Source organism: Rattus rattus, chromosome 6 (genome assembly GCF_011064425.1).
Source record: "Rattus rattus isolate New Zealand chromosome 6, Rrattus_CSIRO_v1, whole genome shotgun sequence".
Classification (NCBI taxonomy): Eukaryota; Metazoa; Chordata; class Mammalia; order Rodentia; family Muridae; genus Rattus; species Rattus rattus.
In genome coordinates, this window is record NC_046159.1 from 67139401 (window position 1) to 67155985 (window position 16585).

Genomic DNA, 16585 nt, shown 5'->3' on the forward strand with positions numbered 1-16585 from the left:
GGATTGAGATTTTCTTTTTTTTTTTTTTTTTTTTTTGATGGGATATTTATTTATTTACATTTCAAATGTTATTCCCTTTCCCTGTTTCCTGCCCATAAGCCCCCTATCCATTTCCCCTCCCAATCTTCTACAATGTTGTTCCCTCCCCATCCACCACACTTACTGCCCTCCTACCCCCGAAAATCCCCTATACTGGGGGTCCAACCTTCGCAGAACCAAGGGCTTCTCCTTCCATTTTTGCCCATCCAGGCCATCTTCTGCTATGTATGCAGTTGGAGTCATGGGTCAGTCCATGTATAGTCTTTGGGTAGTGGTTTAGTCCCTGGAAGCTCTGGTTGGTTGGCATTGCTGTTCTTATGGGGTTGCAAGCCCCTTCATCTCTTTTAATCCTTTCTCTAAATCCTCCAAAGGGGGTCCCTTTCTCAATTCAGTGGGTTACTGCTAGAGTTCACCTCTGTATTTGACATGTTCTTGCTGTGATTCTCAGGAGAGATCTATATCCAGGTCCTGACTCTCTCTCTCTCTCTATATATATATATATATATCTATATATATATATATATATGGCGCACTTGTTGTACAGTTACTAAATGGCTACTACTGCAGTCTCTGCTCTAAACTTTGCCACCATAACCCCTCTTACGGATATTTTTGTTCACACTCTTAAGAAGAAGTGAAGCATCTGCATTTAGGTCATGCTTCTTCTTAAGGTTCATGTGGTCCATGGATTTCATCTATGGTAATTTGAGTTTTGGGGCTAATATGTACTTATCAGTGAGTGTATACCATGTATTTTTCTGTGATTGGGTTACCTCAATCAGGATGATATTTTCTAGTAAATTCCATTTGCCTATGAATTTCATAAAGTCATTGTTTTTTGAGAGCTGAGTGGTACTCCATTGTACCACATTTTCTATATCCATTATTTGTTGAAGGGCATCTGGTTTCTTTTCAGTTTCTGGCTATTATAAATAAGGCTGCTATTAAAATAGTGGAGCATGTGTCTTTGTTGTATGTTGGAGCATCGTTTGGATATATGTCCAAGGGAGGTATAGCTGGGTCCTCAGGCAGTGCAATGTTGAATTTTCAGAGGAACCTCCAGACTGATTTCCAGAGTAGTTGTACCAGTTTGCAATCCCACCAACGATAGAGGAGTGTTCCTCTTTTCCCACATCCTTGCCAGCATCTGCTGTCACCTGAGTTTTTGAGCTTAGCCATTCTGATTGGTGTGAGGTGGAATCTCAGGGTTGTTTTGATTTGTATTTCCCTGATGATTAAGAATGTGGAACATTTCTTTAGGCGCTTTTCAGTCATTTGATATTCCTCAGCTGAGAATCCTTTGTTTAGCTCTGTACCCCACTTTATAATAGGGATATTTGGCTCTCTGGAGCCTAATTTCTTGAGTTCTTTGTGTAATTTGTTTATTAGCCCTCTGTAAGATTTAGGATTGGTAAAGTTCTTTTCCAATCTGTTGGTTGCCATTTGGTCCTAATGAGAGTGTCCTTTACCTTATAAAAGTTTTGCAGTTTTTTGGGGTCCCATTTGTTAATTCTTGATCTTAGAACATAAGCAATTGGTGTTTTGTTCAGGAAATTTTCCCCAGTGCCCATGTGTTTGATAATTTTCCCCACTTTTTCTTCTATTAGTTTGAGTGTATCTGGTTTGGTGTGGAGGTCTTTGATCCACTTGGACTTAAGCTTTGTACAGGGTGATAAGAATGGATCAATTTAGATTCTTCTACATGCTGACCTCCAGTTGAACCTTCAGCATTTGTTGAAAAAGCTATATTTTTTCCATTAGATGGTTTTAGCTGCTTTGTTAAAGATCAAGTGACCATAAGTGTGTGGGTTCATTTCTGGGTCTTCGATTCTATTCCACTAATCTATCTGCCTGCCTCTGTACCAATTCCATAGAGTTTTTATGACTATTGCTCTGTAATAATGCTTGAAGTCAGGTATGGTGATTCCCCAGAAGTTCTTTTATTGTTGAATATAGTTTCACTATCCTGGGTTTTTGTTATTCCAAATGAATTTGCAAATTGCTCTTTTTATCTCTTTGAAGATTTGAGTTAGAATTTTGATGGGGATTGCACTGAATCTGTAGATTGCTTTTGGCAAAATGGCCATTTCTACTATATTAATCCTGCTAATCCATGAGCATGGGAGGTCTTTCCATCTTCTGAGATCTTCCACAATTTCTTCAGAGAATTGCAGTTCTTGTCATACAGATCTTTCACTTGCCTTGTTAAGTCACACCAAGGTATTTTATATTATTTGGGGCTATTGTGAAGTGTGTCATTTCCCTCATTTCTTTCTCATCCTGTTTATCCTTTGGGTAGAGGAAGGCTACTGATTTGTTTGAGTTAATTTCATACCCAGCCACATTGCTGAAGTTGTTTATCAGGCTTAGTACTTCTCTGGTGGAACTTTTAGGTTCAGTTATGAATACTATCATATCATCTGCAAATAGTGATATTTTGTCTCCTTCCTTTCCAATTTTATCCCTTTGATTTCCTTTTTTGTCTTATTGCTCTCACTAGGACTTCAAGTACTATATTGAATAAGTAGGGAGAGAGTGGGCAGCCTTGTCTAGTCCCTTATTTTAGTGGGATTGCTTTGAGCTTTTCTCCATTTAGTTTGATGTTAGCTACTGATTTGTTGTATATTGCTTTTACTGTGTTTAGGTATGGGCCTTGAATTCCTGATCTTTCCAGGAATTTTATCATGAAATGGCATTCAATTTTGTCAAATGCTTTCTTAGCATCTAATGTAATGATCTTGTGGTTTTTAATCTTTGTGTTTGTTTATATAGTGGATTTTATGAAGAAGAAGGTAAATCCTTTCATCTGTTAAGTCTATTTGTTTCATAACTTCTATTAGTTTCTCTATGTCTCTGTTTAATTTCTGTTTCCATGATCTGTCCATTGATCAGATTGGAGTGTTGAAGTCTCCTACTATTATTTTGTGAGGACTTTTAGTCCTTTGTGTCAGTTGTACTGCATGCCAGAGCCTCCAGGAGATCTTCAATGTGTGATTTGATCTTTAGGAAGGTTTCTCTTTTGATGAATATGAAGTGTTCTTCCTAATCACACTTTATACCTTTGGTTGAAATTCTATTTTATTTGATATTTGAATGGCAACTCTAGCGTGCTTCTTTGGGCCATTTTCTTGGAAAACCTTTTCCCATCCTTTTATCCTGAGATAGTGTCTGTGTTTGTTATTTTGATGTGTTTCTTGTATTCGGCAAAATGCTGGATCTTGTTTGCATATCCAGTCTGTTAGATTATGTCTACTAAAATTGAGAGTCCATTAATATTGAGAGATATTAAAGGCAGATAGCTGTTGATTCCTGTTATATTTGTTTTTGTAGGTGCCTTTATGTGCTTGTGGCTCTTTCCCTTTGGCTTTGTTGTGAGATGCTTAATATCTTGTCTTTTCTTTGATGTAAGTACCTTCCTTGTGTTGCAGTTTTCCTTCTAGGATCCTCTATAGAGTTGGTTTGGTAGATAGGTAATCTTTGAATTTGGTTTTGTCCTGGAATATTTTATTTTCTCCATCTAGGTTGATTGAGAGTTTTGCTGGTTTAGTAGCCTGGGCAGGTATTTCTGTTCTCTCAGAGTCTGCATGACCTCTGACCAGGCTCTTCTGGCTTCCAGTCTCATGTAATTCTGATAGGTCTATCTTTGTATGTTTCTTGGCTTTTTCCCTTACTGATTTTAATTTTCTTTCTTTGTTCTGTTCATTAAGTGGTTTGATTACTTTATGCAAGAGGATATTCTTCTTTCATCCCATTTGTTTTGTGTTCTATAGGCTTCCTGTAACTTTATGGTCATTTCTTTCTTTAGGTTGGGGAAGTTTTCTTCTATGACTTTGTTGAAGTCATTTCAGGTCTTTTGAACTGGGCATCTTTATTCTCCTCCATTCCAAATATCCTTAGATTTAGTCTTTTGATTGTGTCCTGAATTTCCTGGATCTTTTGGGTTAGGAGTTTATTATGTTTTCAATTTTCTTTGACAGTTGTGTCAATCTCTTCTACAGTATCTTCTACACCCAAAATTCTCTTTTCTATCTATTGCATTCTGTTTAGGATATTTACATCTGTAAAACCTGACTTCTCTCCAGATTTTCCATTTTCTAGTTTTCCTTCATTTGTTGTTTCTTTATTGTTTCTACTTCCACTTTTAAGATCTTAGACCACATTATGAAGTTTTTGTACCTGTTTGATTGCATTTTTCTGTATTTCTTTTTAAGGGATTTATTTGTTTCCTCTTTAAGGGCTTCTACCTGTTTATCTGTATTTCTTTCAGTGAGTTATTTATATTTTCCTTAAAGGACTTAAATATCTTTATGAGATAGGATTTTAGGTGTGTTCACAACTTGCTGTAGTAGAAGAACCGGGTTCTGATGATGCCCATGTATATTGGCTTCTGTTGTCTTTGCCATCTGGTTATCCCTAGTGTTTGATGGTCACAGTGAGAGTGTCTGGAGTCTTCTTCTTTTGCCCCCAAATTGCTTCAGGTCTCCTGGTAGGCCTGTGGCCCTGACTGTAACAGACTTCCTATGGAACCTTCCAAATAGAGCATCTTCAGAGTGACAGAGAAGCTGTTGATCTGTTGCCCTGGCTGCAGTAGATCTCCTGGCAGGTCTTCAGACTATTGGGTCTTCAGAGGAGTAGTCAAGCTGCTATCCTATGTAAAGCTCTATTCTTGAGGGGGTGGGCTGTGGACTGAGGTTTCTCTTTCCCTGTGTGCAGCCAAGTTCCAAGGAGACTTTAGTCCTTTGGATCACTTGCCCTGCATGCCAGAGCCCTCAGGAGTTCTTCAGACTGTGATGACTGTAGCCCAGTTACCCTGTGTACAGAGGAACTCCTGGGATGACTTCAAGTTGTGGTGTCCTTAGTGCAGTGGATCTCTTAGGATATTTCTGGCTGTGGTGTCAGATACCCTGAGTGCAGCAGGTCTTCCAGGATGCCTCAAATGTGGTGTTCTTTACTGATTCTATATGTAATTCTGAATCTTTTTCTAAATCTATGAATAATATCATTTGAATGGAGAAATTAACAACAAGGGATACTACAAAAAACATACAAATTCTTACAGATGAATAAAGTTTACCTTAGAATTAAGTGTAGTCATTGAAAATACATGGGCAAAATTACAATATACTTAAAAACAAATAAAATGAAAATACAACTTATCATCTACTCTGAAACACAGCTACAGTGTCCTATGAGGAACATTTATAGATGTATGTACTCAAATTAAGAAATTGTAATGATCTCAAAATGATAGCCTGGTAATTCATGATAAGACTCTCAGGAAACAATAAGAATGTATAAGATTACAAAAAAAATAAGATTAGAGTACAAATTATAGAGAACAAATTAGAGTACAAAGTATAGAGAAAAGAATAATATACAGAATCAACAACCAAAGAGCTCATTGAAAAAGTTACATGATTGAAAAACTTTTACCCACATTATACCCCCCAAAAAGTAAGCCAATAAAAATAAAAAAGTAGAGAGAAGAACTTGTCCATGATGAAAATTGCATGAAACCATAGTTGACTTTAGACAGTATGACCATTTTTACAATGTCTATTAAACGAATATAGTAGCCTGGGCAGCATCACCAACTTCTGTTATCCCCTTTCTTTATTCAATGACTAAAGAATATTCTTAATTTTTTCACATTCTCATTGAGATCTATTCCATCATACTTTATGGCCTACTGTTTGTTCAGTTTTTGAGATGGTTGCATATGCTGTTGATAAGAATGTATATTATTTATGTCAGTCAATGTGTTCTATATAACTCCCAAATTCAGTAGATCTGTTGTGTAATTTAGCTCTGATATTTCCTGGAAGATTTTTATCCTAGAACATGTATCTAGATATGAAAAGGAATTTAAAGTAGAAATTATTATCTTGATAAAAGAAATACTTCATGACATTTAAATGTATTGAAGATAGATAAAATTATATTTGTTATATATGAAAATCTATTTGCTATAAGGAGATAAGACTTTATTTAACAATTTTCATCATACAAACTTAATAAAATTTGATTGCAATCATCAGACATGTGTAAGGTTTTCTACAAGTAAGCCAACAGTGGAAGAAAGATTCTAAATATGATGGCGTCTCATCCAGAAATCATATCCAAGCTTGACTCTGAATATGTTATTTTGATTTTTATATGTATAGTGTCTACAAGAATTTCTGCAAGAATTTTTGGTATCATTTATATGCAACTAAGATAGTATAAAAAGTGTCTTTAACAACTTTTATTCCACAGACATATCAGAAATGCCTCAGACATAAAATTGAACTGAACAAATATAAGAACAAAGATTATCAGAATTATTAATAATTATGTAGGAAATGGTATAAAACGTGACTCAGAGATTATTTTTACTTCAATGCAATATTTATCAATTTGCAAGGAAACAGAGCTTCTGTGAACATCAGAGAATACTAATTTGATTTGGATACACTACAAAGATGTTAATGAGTTTGGAGATTGGAATCAATTTATGTCTGGAAGGCTCATTAAAAGTCATTGGTTACTTTTCTACTAATGAATTATATTAATAGCAATAATCAGATATCCTACAGTGCTGTGATCAAGGAATACTCATTTTTTTTCTAAAAAATAATTTAAGAGAAAGCAATAGATCAAAAATGTTCATTTTGATGCAGAAATGTGTTTTTAATATGTTGATGCTAATACACTTAAAGGATTGCACAGCATTTCATGAAATAAGAAGTGAACATAAAATGAAATAGAGTGCTTTATTACCTGGAGGCAGACTCTCTGAGATTTCTGTTAAAATCATCAAGAAATATCACATAGGTAGAATTAGAATTTTTTGCATTTATGTTGGCTCTTGGCTCTCTATTTCCAAATTTGACATTAATAGAAATTATTAAGTCCAAATATAAAACAATATAATAGGGAAAACTAAACAGCCCCCAAGCCTAAAGTTTACTTTAACAAATTAGTTAATTGTCATACTCACACTGTAGCACAACACATATGGGAATAACTAACTATTCTATGTAGTTCTGTCTCAGTTTGACACAAGCTAGAGTCATCATAGAGGAAGGAAACTCATTTGAGGAATTCCCTCCATGAGGTTCAGCTATAAGGTATTTCTCAATTAATGATCATTATGACACAGCTCAATCTTTTAAGGGTGGTTCTATACCTGCATTGGCTGTTCTAGGCTCTATAAGAAAGGATGAGCAGGCCAAGGGAAGCACACCAGTAAGCAGCACCTGTCCTTTTCCTCAGCATCTGTTCCTGCCTATAGATTGCAGCTCTGTTTGAGTTCCTGACTTGAATTACTTCAATAATGAACAGCAATATGGATGTGTAAAACAAATATCCTTTCCTCCTCAACTTACTTTTTGGTCATGGTGTTTTGTCAAATAGAAACTCTAACAAGTTGGTACCACCATAGTGGAGATTTGTTGTGACAGACATAACCATGTATTTGTGAAAGAACTTTGGAATGTTGGACTTAGAGGAGCCATTTAGTATTAAAATCTCAGTGGAATATTCTGTAGGAGCTTGGAAGATAAAAATGTTGAGAGCAGTGAAGAAGATAGAGTCCTGGTTTGGGAAGTCTTAGAGGTAAGTTTGAAGACTAAATCAGGGCAATTTGCTATCTAAGATTTTGTGGTTCTGATCAGCTGCGATTCACAAGATACAGGAACTACTGAAGTGAAATATTTGCTGGAATACTTGATGCTGATTGGCTGGAGCTGAGAATTTAGTGGTAATTAAAAGGAGATAAGCACCATAGAGGTGAAATGTTGGAATTCTTTCCTAAGAATCAGCACACAGAAGTTAGGGTCCTGTGTTGATCACATTTGTACCTCACATTGGCAGTCACACTTTGTGATGTGTAAGAGTCATCTAGGTCATACTTGTTTTGAAGGCATAAAATGTGCCAAAGAGGGCATATATGAGGCTTGGTTTTGTGAGAAACCAGGAGAGTCTGTTGGTAAAGGTGCAGACTCAAAAGCAGTTGAAGGCCCAGGACTGAAAGGGTCATGCAAAGAAGTTGAGGCTTGGTAAAACAAAAAGAGCCTGTTAGAGGCTATTGGTGAATGTGCAGTCCAGTTGCAGCAAAAGACCTCAGCATTTTTGATGATTCCAGTACCATGGGATTACCACCAAGAATAGCAGTAACAGTGGACTAGAGCCGGGCAAAACCTAAAAGACATGCTGCGTGTGCTATCCAGACATGGTCATGAGTTTGAAATCAGGCTCCTGTTGAATATGAGAAAACGGACTTCAAAATTTTCCTCTGACTTCATACACCAATGTGCAGTGGCATCTGCATCTATGCATATAATAATAATAATAATAATAATAATAATAATAATAATAATAATAATAATTGTTTAAAAGAACAGAAAGAATTATGAAGAGAATGCATAGTACTATGAACTATTAATAATTCTATATATTAAAACTAACAATGGGATTGATCACGTCACCACCCAAAATTGGCTAGTCCAAATTTCCGCTAAGGTATTTAAGTTTTCATTATTGAAACTGGTTATATTTTTTTTAAAGTTTCTTGATTACCAAAACTAAATATTTATATATCTATATTAGTATGTATGTTTTTCTGTATCTATCATCTGTCTGTCTTCTATCATCTATGAATCTCTCTTTCTCTCTCTATCATCTATCCATCTATCTTTCTATCATCTATCTGTCTATCTATCTGGCTGGCTGGCTGGCTGGCTGGCTGGCTGGCTGTCTGCCTGTCTATCTAAATTAAATACTACCATGGTGACTAGGGAGATGGTTCAGCAGTCAAGAGCATATGTTACTCCCCCCACCCCCAGAGGACATGTATTTGGATTTCAATATGTTAGTTTAGAGTCATCTGTAACTACCATCCCAGGGAATGTGATGATTGCTTCTGACCTCCTAGGACACTATACACACATGATACACTCACATACATCCAACCAAAACACACATATACACAAAGTAAATCTAAACGAAATTAAAACACTAATAATAAATGGTGGAAAATGTGACAGAGGCATCTTAGTAACTATTATTGTTGTAGCCAAGTGCAAATAAGAAAAAAAAATATTTGATTCACAGGTTCACACTGTTCATTGTGGCAGAAAAGCATAGAGGAAGATGGCTTCATGGTGGCAGGAGTTATATGTAGGAACCACTACCGCCATTTTGGCAGTACCAGCATAGAAAGTAGATACGAGGTATCATTGGAAGAAAAGACCTCAACACCTACTTTCAGTTCTTTCAGTGAGGCTCCTTGTTCTGATTGTCCACAACATTTTGAGATAGTACTACCAGCTGGCCCCAGCCTGTGAAATATGTCTAATATCCAGATCATAACTAAAAGTGACTTTAAAATTTGCAAAGATATATGCAATAATATTCATTAATCTGATTTCTGTGAATATATCTGGAACATGTCAAATCACTATGAGAAACAGTTGTATTCATTGTTCACAGCAGTTGCAAAAGTAACAAAATATGTGTATCAAAGGATTGATGAATAAAAAAGTGGAGAATTGAGCCATTTTTAAACAAGAAGTCCTACCTAGATTTTCTATGTGAACTTCGGATGAGAGAAGTACTGTGTTAAGCTGAATGAGCCAGAACCAAGTGTATTATTATATTAATATGTGTAGTCAAACATACTAATCACAAAAGAAGCAAGAACAGAGTGACTGTCACCAATGCCAATGGAATGGAATATCAGATGCTTCTCAGTTACAATCCCCTTTTTTTTCTGGACTTTTCTGTTATTAGGTGAGTAGGAGGATTGAGTTTTAGAGTTCTATTCTACAACATCATGAATAAAGTTAGCAACAATTATTTTCTTGCAAGAGTCAGTTAGAAATGTTCCCACTGCTAAAAGTGGAAAGCCAACTAGATTGTGTGTCTAGTCATTGGGGGCCTGCTGATCAAATGACACAAAACCTAGTAAGATAGAAGAAACAAGTTAAAGAGATATCCCATATATCATAGTGGCTATAATTAATCAAAATTACATTGTATACTTGAGAATTATGCAAGACTATATGGTGCCTCTACTAAATTACTTGAGGTGCCACATTATATATGACACAGGATGAAACATAAGCTTATATATTTTTAATGTACATTGCATGCATGCATGACACCTGTGGAAGTCAGGAAAATGGAAACCCTGGAATCAGTTACAGATAGTTGTGAGCTACCATTTGAGTGCTGTGGATAAAATATAAATCCTCTGGAAGAGCAGCTAGTGTTCTTACCAGTGAATAACTTTTTGTCCAGAATAAATGGTTAATTTATATTTGTTTTAAAAAACAAAAAATAAATGACTTATATTTAAATTAGAAGAATGTATGTGGAGCTTCCTGTGGTGTCCTACTGGTGCAGATTTTAAAATTTCATTTGGCTTGGCAGACCCCCAAAAGCCTCAACTGCACAGACTGTGTTGACTTGATCTGAGCCAAAACTCACAGTAAACAGGTTTTACTCCAGACAGCGTGTTGACAGGAATCAGCACCAATATTTCAATATCACAACTCACTGAGCCAGTTATGCCAGTTAAGGGAAATGCAAGGTTGAACAAAGCACTTAAAATGAGCATCAGAGCATAGTGTCCAGAGAGGGTTTGTAAAGCTCTCCAGTGTTCCTGAAGATAGCAAAGAGATATGTATAGTGCATGCTTAGGAAGACCCACCAACTTCTAACATCTCATGTCGAGTGTCCTTCAAAATCCCAGTCAGAAGAGCCTTATGACAGAGGTCATAAGCAGGAATAGTAAAGATTATGCCCTGACATGAACATATGACTGCTCAGAAGACAGGCATTCAAGGAAACATTTCCACTTAGATACATATGCAAAAGAGTAATTCATGAATTGAGAAAATACTTCATTATTAGTTCAAAATTTTACTAAAGCAAATAAATGGTGTTATATCTCACCCTAAGGAACTGATAGTTTAGTTTCAATATTAGCTATATTATCTTTGTCTAATTTCTTCCATTTGGAAAAATCATGAAACATAATTATGAATCAGGAAAAAAAGTACATATTCTCAAGAAAATAAGTTAAAATAGGTGTCCATGGAAAATCTAGGTTAGTCCTTATTTTCAAGGACTTGTACTAACTGTTAAGTGCTTGTTACAGGGACTTTAGCCATGACTCAGCACATACTGATCTTACAGAGTATCACACCATTTTCTTCATAACCCATATAGTGCAGCTAAGCTAAAATCACGTGTGACAGTGGCTGAATGATATTTGACATCCTCTTCTGGGCACCAGGAACACCCACACACATTTGAACACAAATAAACAGTGAAATACTTCTTTTAATAAAAGGTAAGCAAAACTCAAAGTAAGAGCTAGATTCAGGTCCTACATTAAAGTATTATTAATGAGATACTAGAGAGTGCAAAAAATGTGCCTTTAAAAATGGAAAATTGTAATAAAGTGAAATTACAAAGAAAGTTAAAAGTATGGAGAGGACAATGATATCCAGCCATAGCCATTAAAAGTGATCATTCATAAGAAGGTGTGAGTCTAGGCTGCTAGGTGAAAGTCTCAATAATATTTTGGGCAGATCACATGCTTTTGAGTGTAGGCATCAGAAACTTTAAAAAGGGAAGAAGGTATTAAACTGGCCTTAGAGACATATATGGGGAAAGATCATTACACCAAAACTTGCATAATACAAGTTAATAATGCAAAAAATTAAGAAATGAGAAAGAAGGGAACAGTAAGTATTTTGCCTAAACTAGCCACTAAATAATTTGGTGTGTGTGTGTGTGTGTGTGTGTGTGTGTGTGTGTGTGTGTGTGTGTTACATTTCTTTGGACACAGGTTACAATGTTATAAGCAAAGTGACTCACTCAAACTGCCAATGTCTAAACACAAACAGGAAACGTGGACCATCCCATCAGGAGAAGTAGTCACTTCACTCATGGCAAATATGGAAGAATCCTCAGAGGCCGGTTTCTTAGGAGAAAAATGAAATCAGCAAGACCACGTGCATTGAAGGGATGAAAAGATACCGTAAGCCAAGAATCCATATGTACCATAATCATCCTTTAATTATCAAAACCAGATGAACTCATTCTGAAACAACAAAACCCAAGTGAATACTTGTCTTACAGATATGAACTGTGTGAAACACTGACAAAAGGCCCTCGATCTGAAAAAGAAAAAGTGGAAAAACTAAACAAATAAGCATATAGAATATATCAGAACTAACCAATCACAGCACGGACACAGCCAAAGGGCATTGGTATGATCTTACTGTCTTCTTTACTATTCTCTTTGGATAGTAAATTCAGGTAGGCACAGAGATTCACTAGGGCAATCCCAGCCCTCATGATGCTAATGAAAGAGGAGTACCACACATAAAACACTGGCTGTGCTACAGTAGTGAATTGTAGGTAAGATCACCTATGAAGGAAGACTTTGTCTTATAAACTTAAATAAATAATTAATAAATATTTAGGAGAACCCAGGAAACTTAATACTTGAAGTTGTACAATATAGAAAATACAGTATAAATGAAGCCACAGTGAGGATAATTATCTAAGAGAAAAGCTTATATTATTGAAATTAAGCTGTTACTAATCTCAAGAAAGTTGTGCAAATTAGTTCCCAAAGCAACCACTAAAAAATAGAAATAATAATAACTATTTTAAGAGAAAACAAAAAATTAAGATCACATTATAAAAATGTTTAATGTTGACAAAGTTAGCAATAGAGAAAAACAGAAATAAACTAAATTCTTAAATTGCAAAAATTAGCCCCACTTCATGAGTAATTGCATTAATGTTTTATGGAATAAATATTTCAATAATGAGACAATAATTAGAACAGTGCAGTAGAAAAATTAATCCAATTATATGCTGCCAATTTATATTCAGAGATGCAAATACTTTTGAAAAATGGGACTGAATAAGTATGTCACTGAAATTGTTATCAAAAGATCACTTGATTTTTTTCAAATAATATCAACAAGATATACTTTTAGCATGAGCCTAGCTTATTTATAAAGTGGTGACATAGTATTAAGCCTACAGACTGTTAAAATGAGGGAGATACTGTGATATTGTTGTTCAAATGTATCTGCACCTTACTATGTGGATTCCAACTAGCCTACAGCAAATCTCAGCAGAATCGAGTAGAGAATAAACTATCTCATCTCTTATGTAGGGAAGTTGGCATTAACACTTAATTGTAGGTAGAGCAGAAAGAAATTTAATATAGAAATAAAGCACTTAAAAGTTTTTTTTTACCACTTAAATCTAGTACCCATTCTTAGTACACTCAATGTTTGTGAAATACAAAATATTTTCCCGAAATATTTACTTCATAGTCATTATAAATAAAGATTAATGAAAGTAGAAAAAGCAGAATGTAAAGCTAAAACAAGTTTATAGGACATTTTTTCGTATCTTAAACCCTGTATTTATAAACAAAGATGCAGGAAGCAAAACAATTACCTACATTTTCACACAGAGTAATTATAAGTTCTAAGAACAGAGAGGAAAAGGAAATGAGCTAACGCAGAGTAGTATATGAGAATAAGCCAGAGAACAGAAAATCAAAAATGATCAGCAAACTTCAAATGTGAGGACAGAGGAGGTGACCCAGTGAGTCAGTGCACACACGTACATTGAGAAAAGCTGAGTTCTGCTTCAGTGTCCCCTGCAGTTAAAGAAGAAGAGCTACAGAAAGAAAAGTTGTCTTCTCATCGTTACACAAATGTGTGCACATCCAATAAAAATAACACGCATAACAATACAACAGAGAAGTTCTTTGAGAATAATAAGAATGAAGACAAGTTGTGCTTAGCATGACCAGGATAAAAGATATGATTCTGAAATCACTCAAACTGGAAATGAAGGAAAGGACGTTTTTATCTTCTTCACAAATCTAATATCAGAATAAACATTATATACTAACAGGTGTTCAAGGAGCCAGATAATTAAATAATACACAAAGGACAAAATCTAGGAAATAATTAAAGTTTAAAAGACAATAAGTTATTAATCACAGCCATTCAGGAAAGAAATCAAGACTTCACAGTTTTCCTAACAAAGCTCCTAATGTGTTCTGTCTTCAACATAAGAGCCTGTAAGCATTATACCCATAGCTATGTACTTGCCCATGTGAAAAATTGGAAAGAAAAGAAATTTTAGGTCATGCCTCAATTTTATATGAAGCCATAAGTGGTCCCACATCAAAATGAGACTTCATAAAAAGAGAGAAAGTACAACCATTATAAATGCCCCACCACACACAAACAAAAACCAAACCACGATAAAAGAAACACAAGTTGTCAATACAACTTTTGCAATACAAATTCGAACTTAATAAATTTTATATGCCAAGGCCATTTGAGATTTACCATATAAATTTAAGATTGGTTCAATTTTGTCAGATATTATTAATGTTAATAGAATAATAAGAAACATATGGTCATATCAAGGTATACAGGATAACTTGACAAAATTCAATGGCTTTCAGAACAAAACTATTACATAAACAATGAGCATGAAAGAGGTTTGCTACACTGATACTGAGGATCTTTTGAACTCCACATCTAAGTGTATAGCTACTGTGTGGTTAGCATAAAGAGATGAAACAAATCCCCAGCCCAAGGTTAGGATCAATAAAGAGTATCCACAGTTTCCATATACATTCTGACTGATACTAGAGGTTCTACCCAAAGTTATTAAGCAGGAAAATAAAAATATTCATGGAGATTGAAAATTAGCTTATGCTTTGTAAATATGTATTCACAGACAACTCAGATTGATTTTAAGCTCTTTACATGCATGAAATACAGAACTAAGCAATCAGTGTAAAATAGAGACTTCCATATACAAAATTAACCAAACATTTCTATATAAGAGCAAGCAGCAATCCAAATTTAAATTAAGAAAACATCTTTGCTTACAAAAATACAAATATGGAACATTTAAATAGTAATTACATAAATGCCTATAAGGCCTGTTACTGAAAAATAAAAACATTTTTTTTTGAAGGAAATTAGTCTGGGTAAATGAAAACACATCTCAAATTTGGATCCAATGACCTAACACTGTTAAAAAAAGCCTAATAAGGGCTGAAGAGAAAGCTCAGTGGGAAGTACTTTCCACTCAAGCACCAAGACTTCACTTCAAATCCCAGGAGCTACATAAAAAGCCAGCATACATTTGTAACCTCAGAGTTGCAGTACTGTGTCAGAGATAGATATCCATCCGGTCCAGATTGGTGAGCTTCAGTTCCATAAGGGGCTCTGAGACAAAGAAATAAGGTGGAGAGGAATCAAGGCCAATGAACATCAGCCTCTGGCCTCTGGTCTCCCAACATAAGCACACAAAAGTGTATCTGCTTACATGAACTTCTACAACACATACATATGCCCTTGAAAATGCACAACACCAACAAATAACCCCAATTTGACTTACAGATTCAATGCATTCATTATTCAGTTTCATCTGTTTTGTTTCATAGGAATTGAGAAGCATACTTCAAATATTATATTCCAGAGATCCCGTATAAATAAAATGCCTGGAAAAAGAAGAAAGTTGTAGGTTTTTCAAAGTTACAAAGTACATTGTCTTGACTAGAGATGTAGTTAGAATTCTCAATCTGTTAACAAACAATAAAGAGAGAATGTGATTCAAGTGATTTTATAGGAAAAAAAAACAAATATATTTACTGGCAACCTATAACTCATGAAAAAATAAAATAAAATATATTGAATGATATACAAACGATTCAAAGGAAGACATTACATTTAAAATGATCTACTGCATGGTTCTGAAAATATGTAGAAACAGTATTGAATTCTCAGAAGAATACAAATGTATCGATTAGCTGATACAGAACAACTTGAAAGGATTTCCCAGAATGCACTAAACAAAGATGAAATACACAGAAAAATGCAAATGTATGGAGGCCAATTTGAAATGAAGGTTTATTAATGATTCTTTGAAAAGCGTAAAAAAAAGGGTATAGAAATGGCAGCTGTAGTCAGAAGCAACAGGCTTTTGGAGTGGGGAGGCAAAATTGAATCTTTTATAATTTTAAAATTACTATATTTCTCAACAACATAAATCTAAAAGACATTTTCATATGAATAAATAGAGGGAGAAAGCACTGTGTGGCTCTTCTGAGGTATGTGAACAAGTGCCTTCTGATTAGACACTGAGAACAGCAAATCATTATTTCTCTAAAGGCCAGATTGGCGACTCAATGCTTGTGCTGAGGTTACTTACAAGAGCATGGGTGATACAAAGTCAGCTAGATGTCTGCAAAGCATTTTCATCGTGATGACTCATGAAAGTAACATCATGGTGTTCTCTTCACAAACTGTAGAGAACACTATGGGAGAGTCTATCCATAGAAGCTGTCATACTATATGTAACTTTGGGCTGGGAACTGGGGACTTTATAAGCACTGAGCATCTGGGTACTCGGATATAAAATATGGAGAAGGTCATCCTAAAAAGGCACAAAGATGGAATTATGGGATAAAAACAGTCTTCATATATTAACTGAT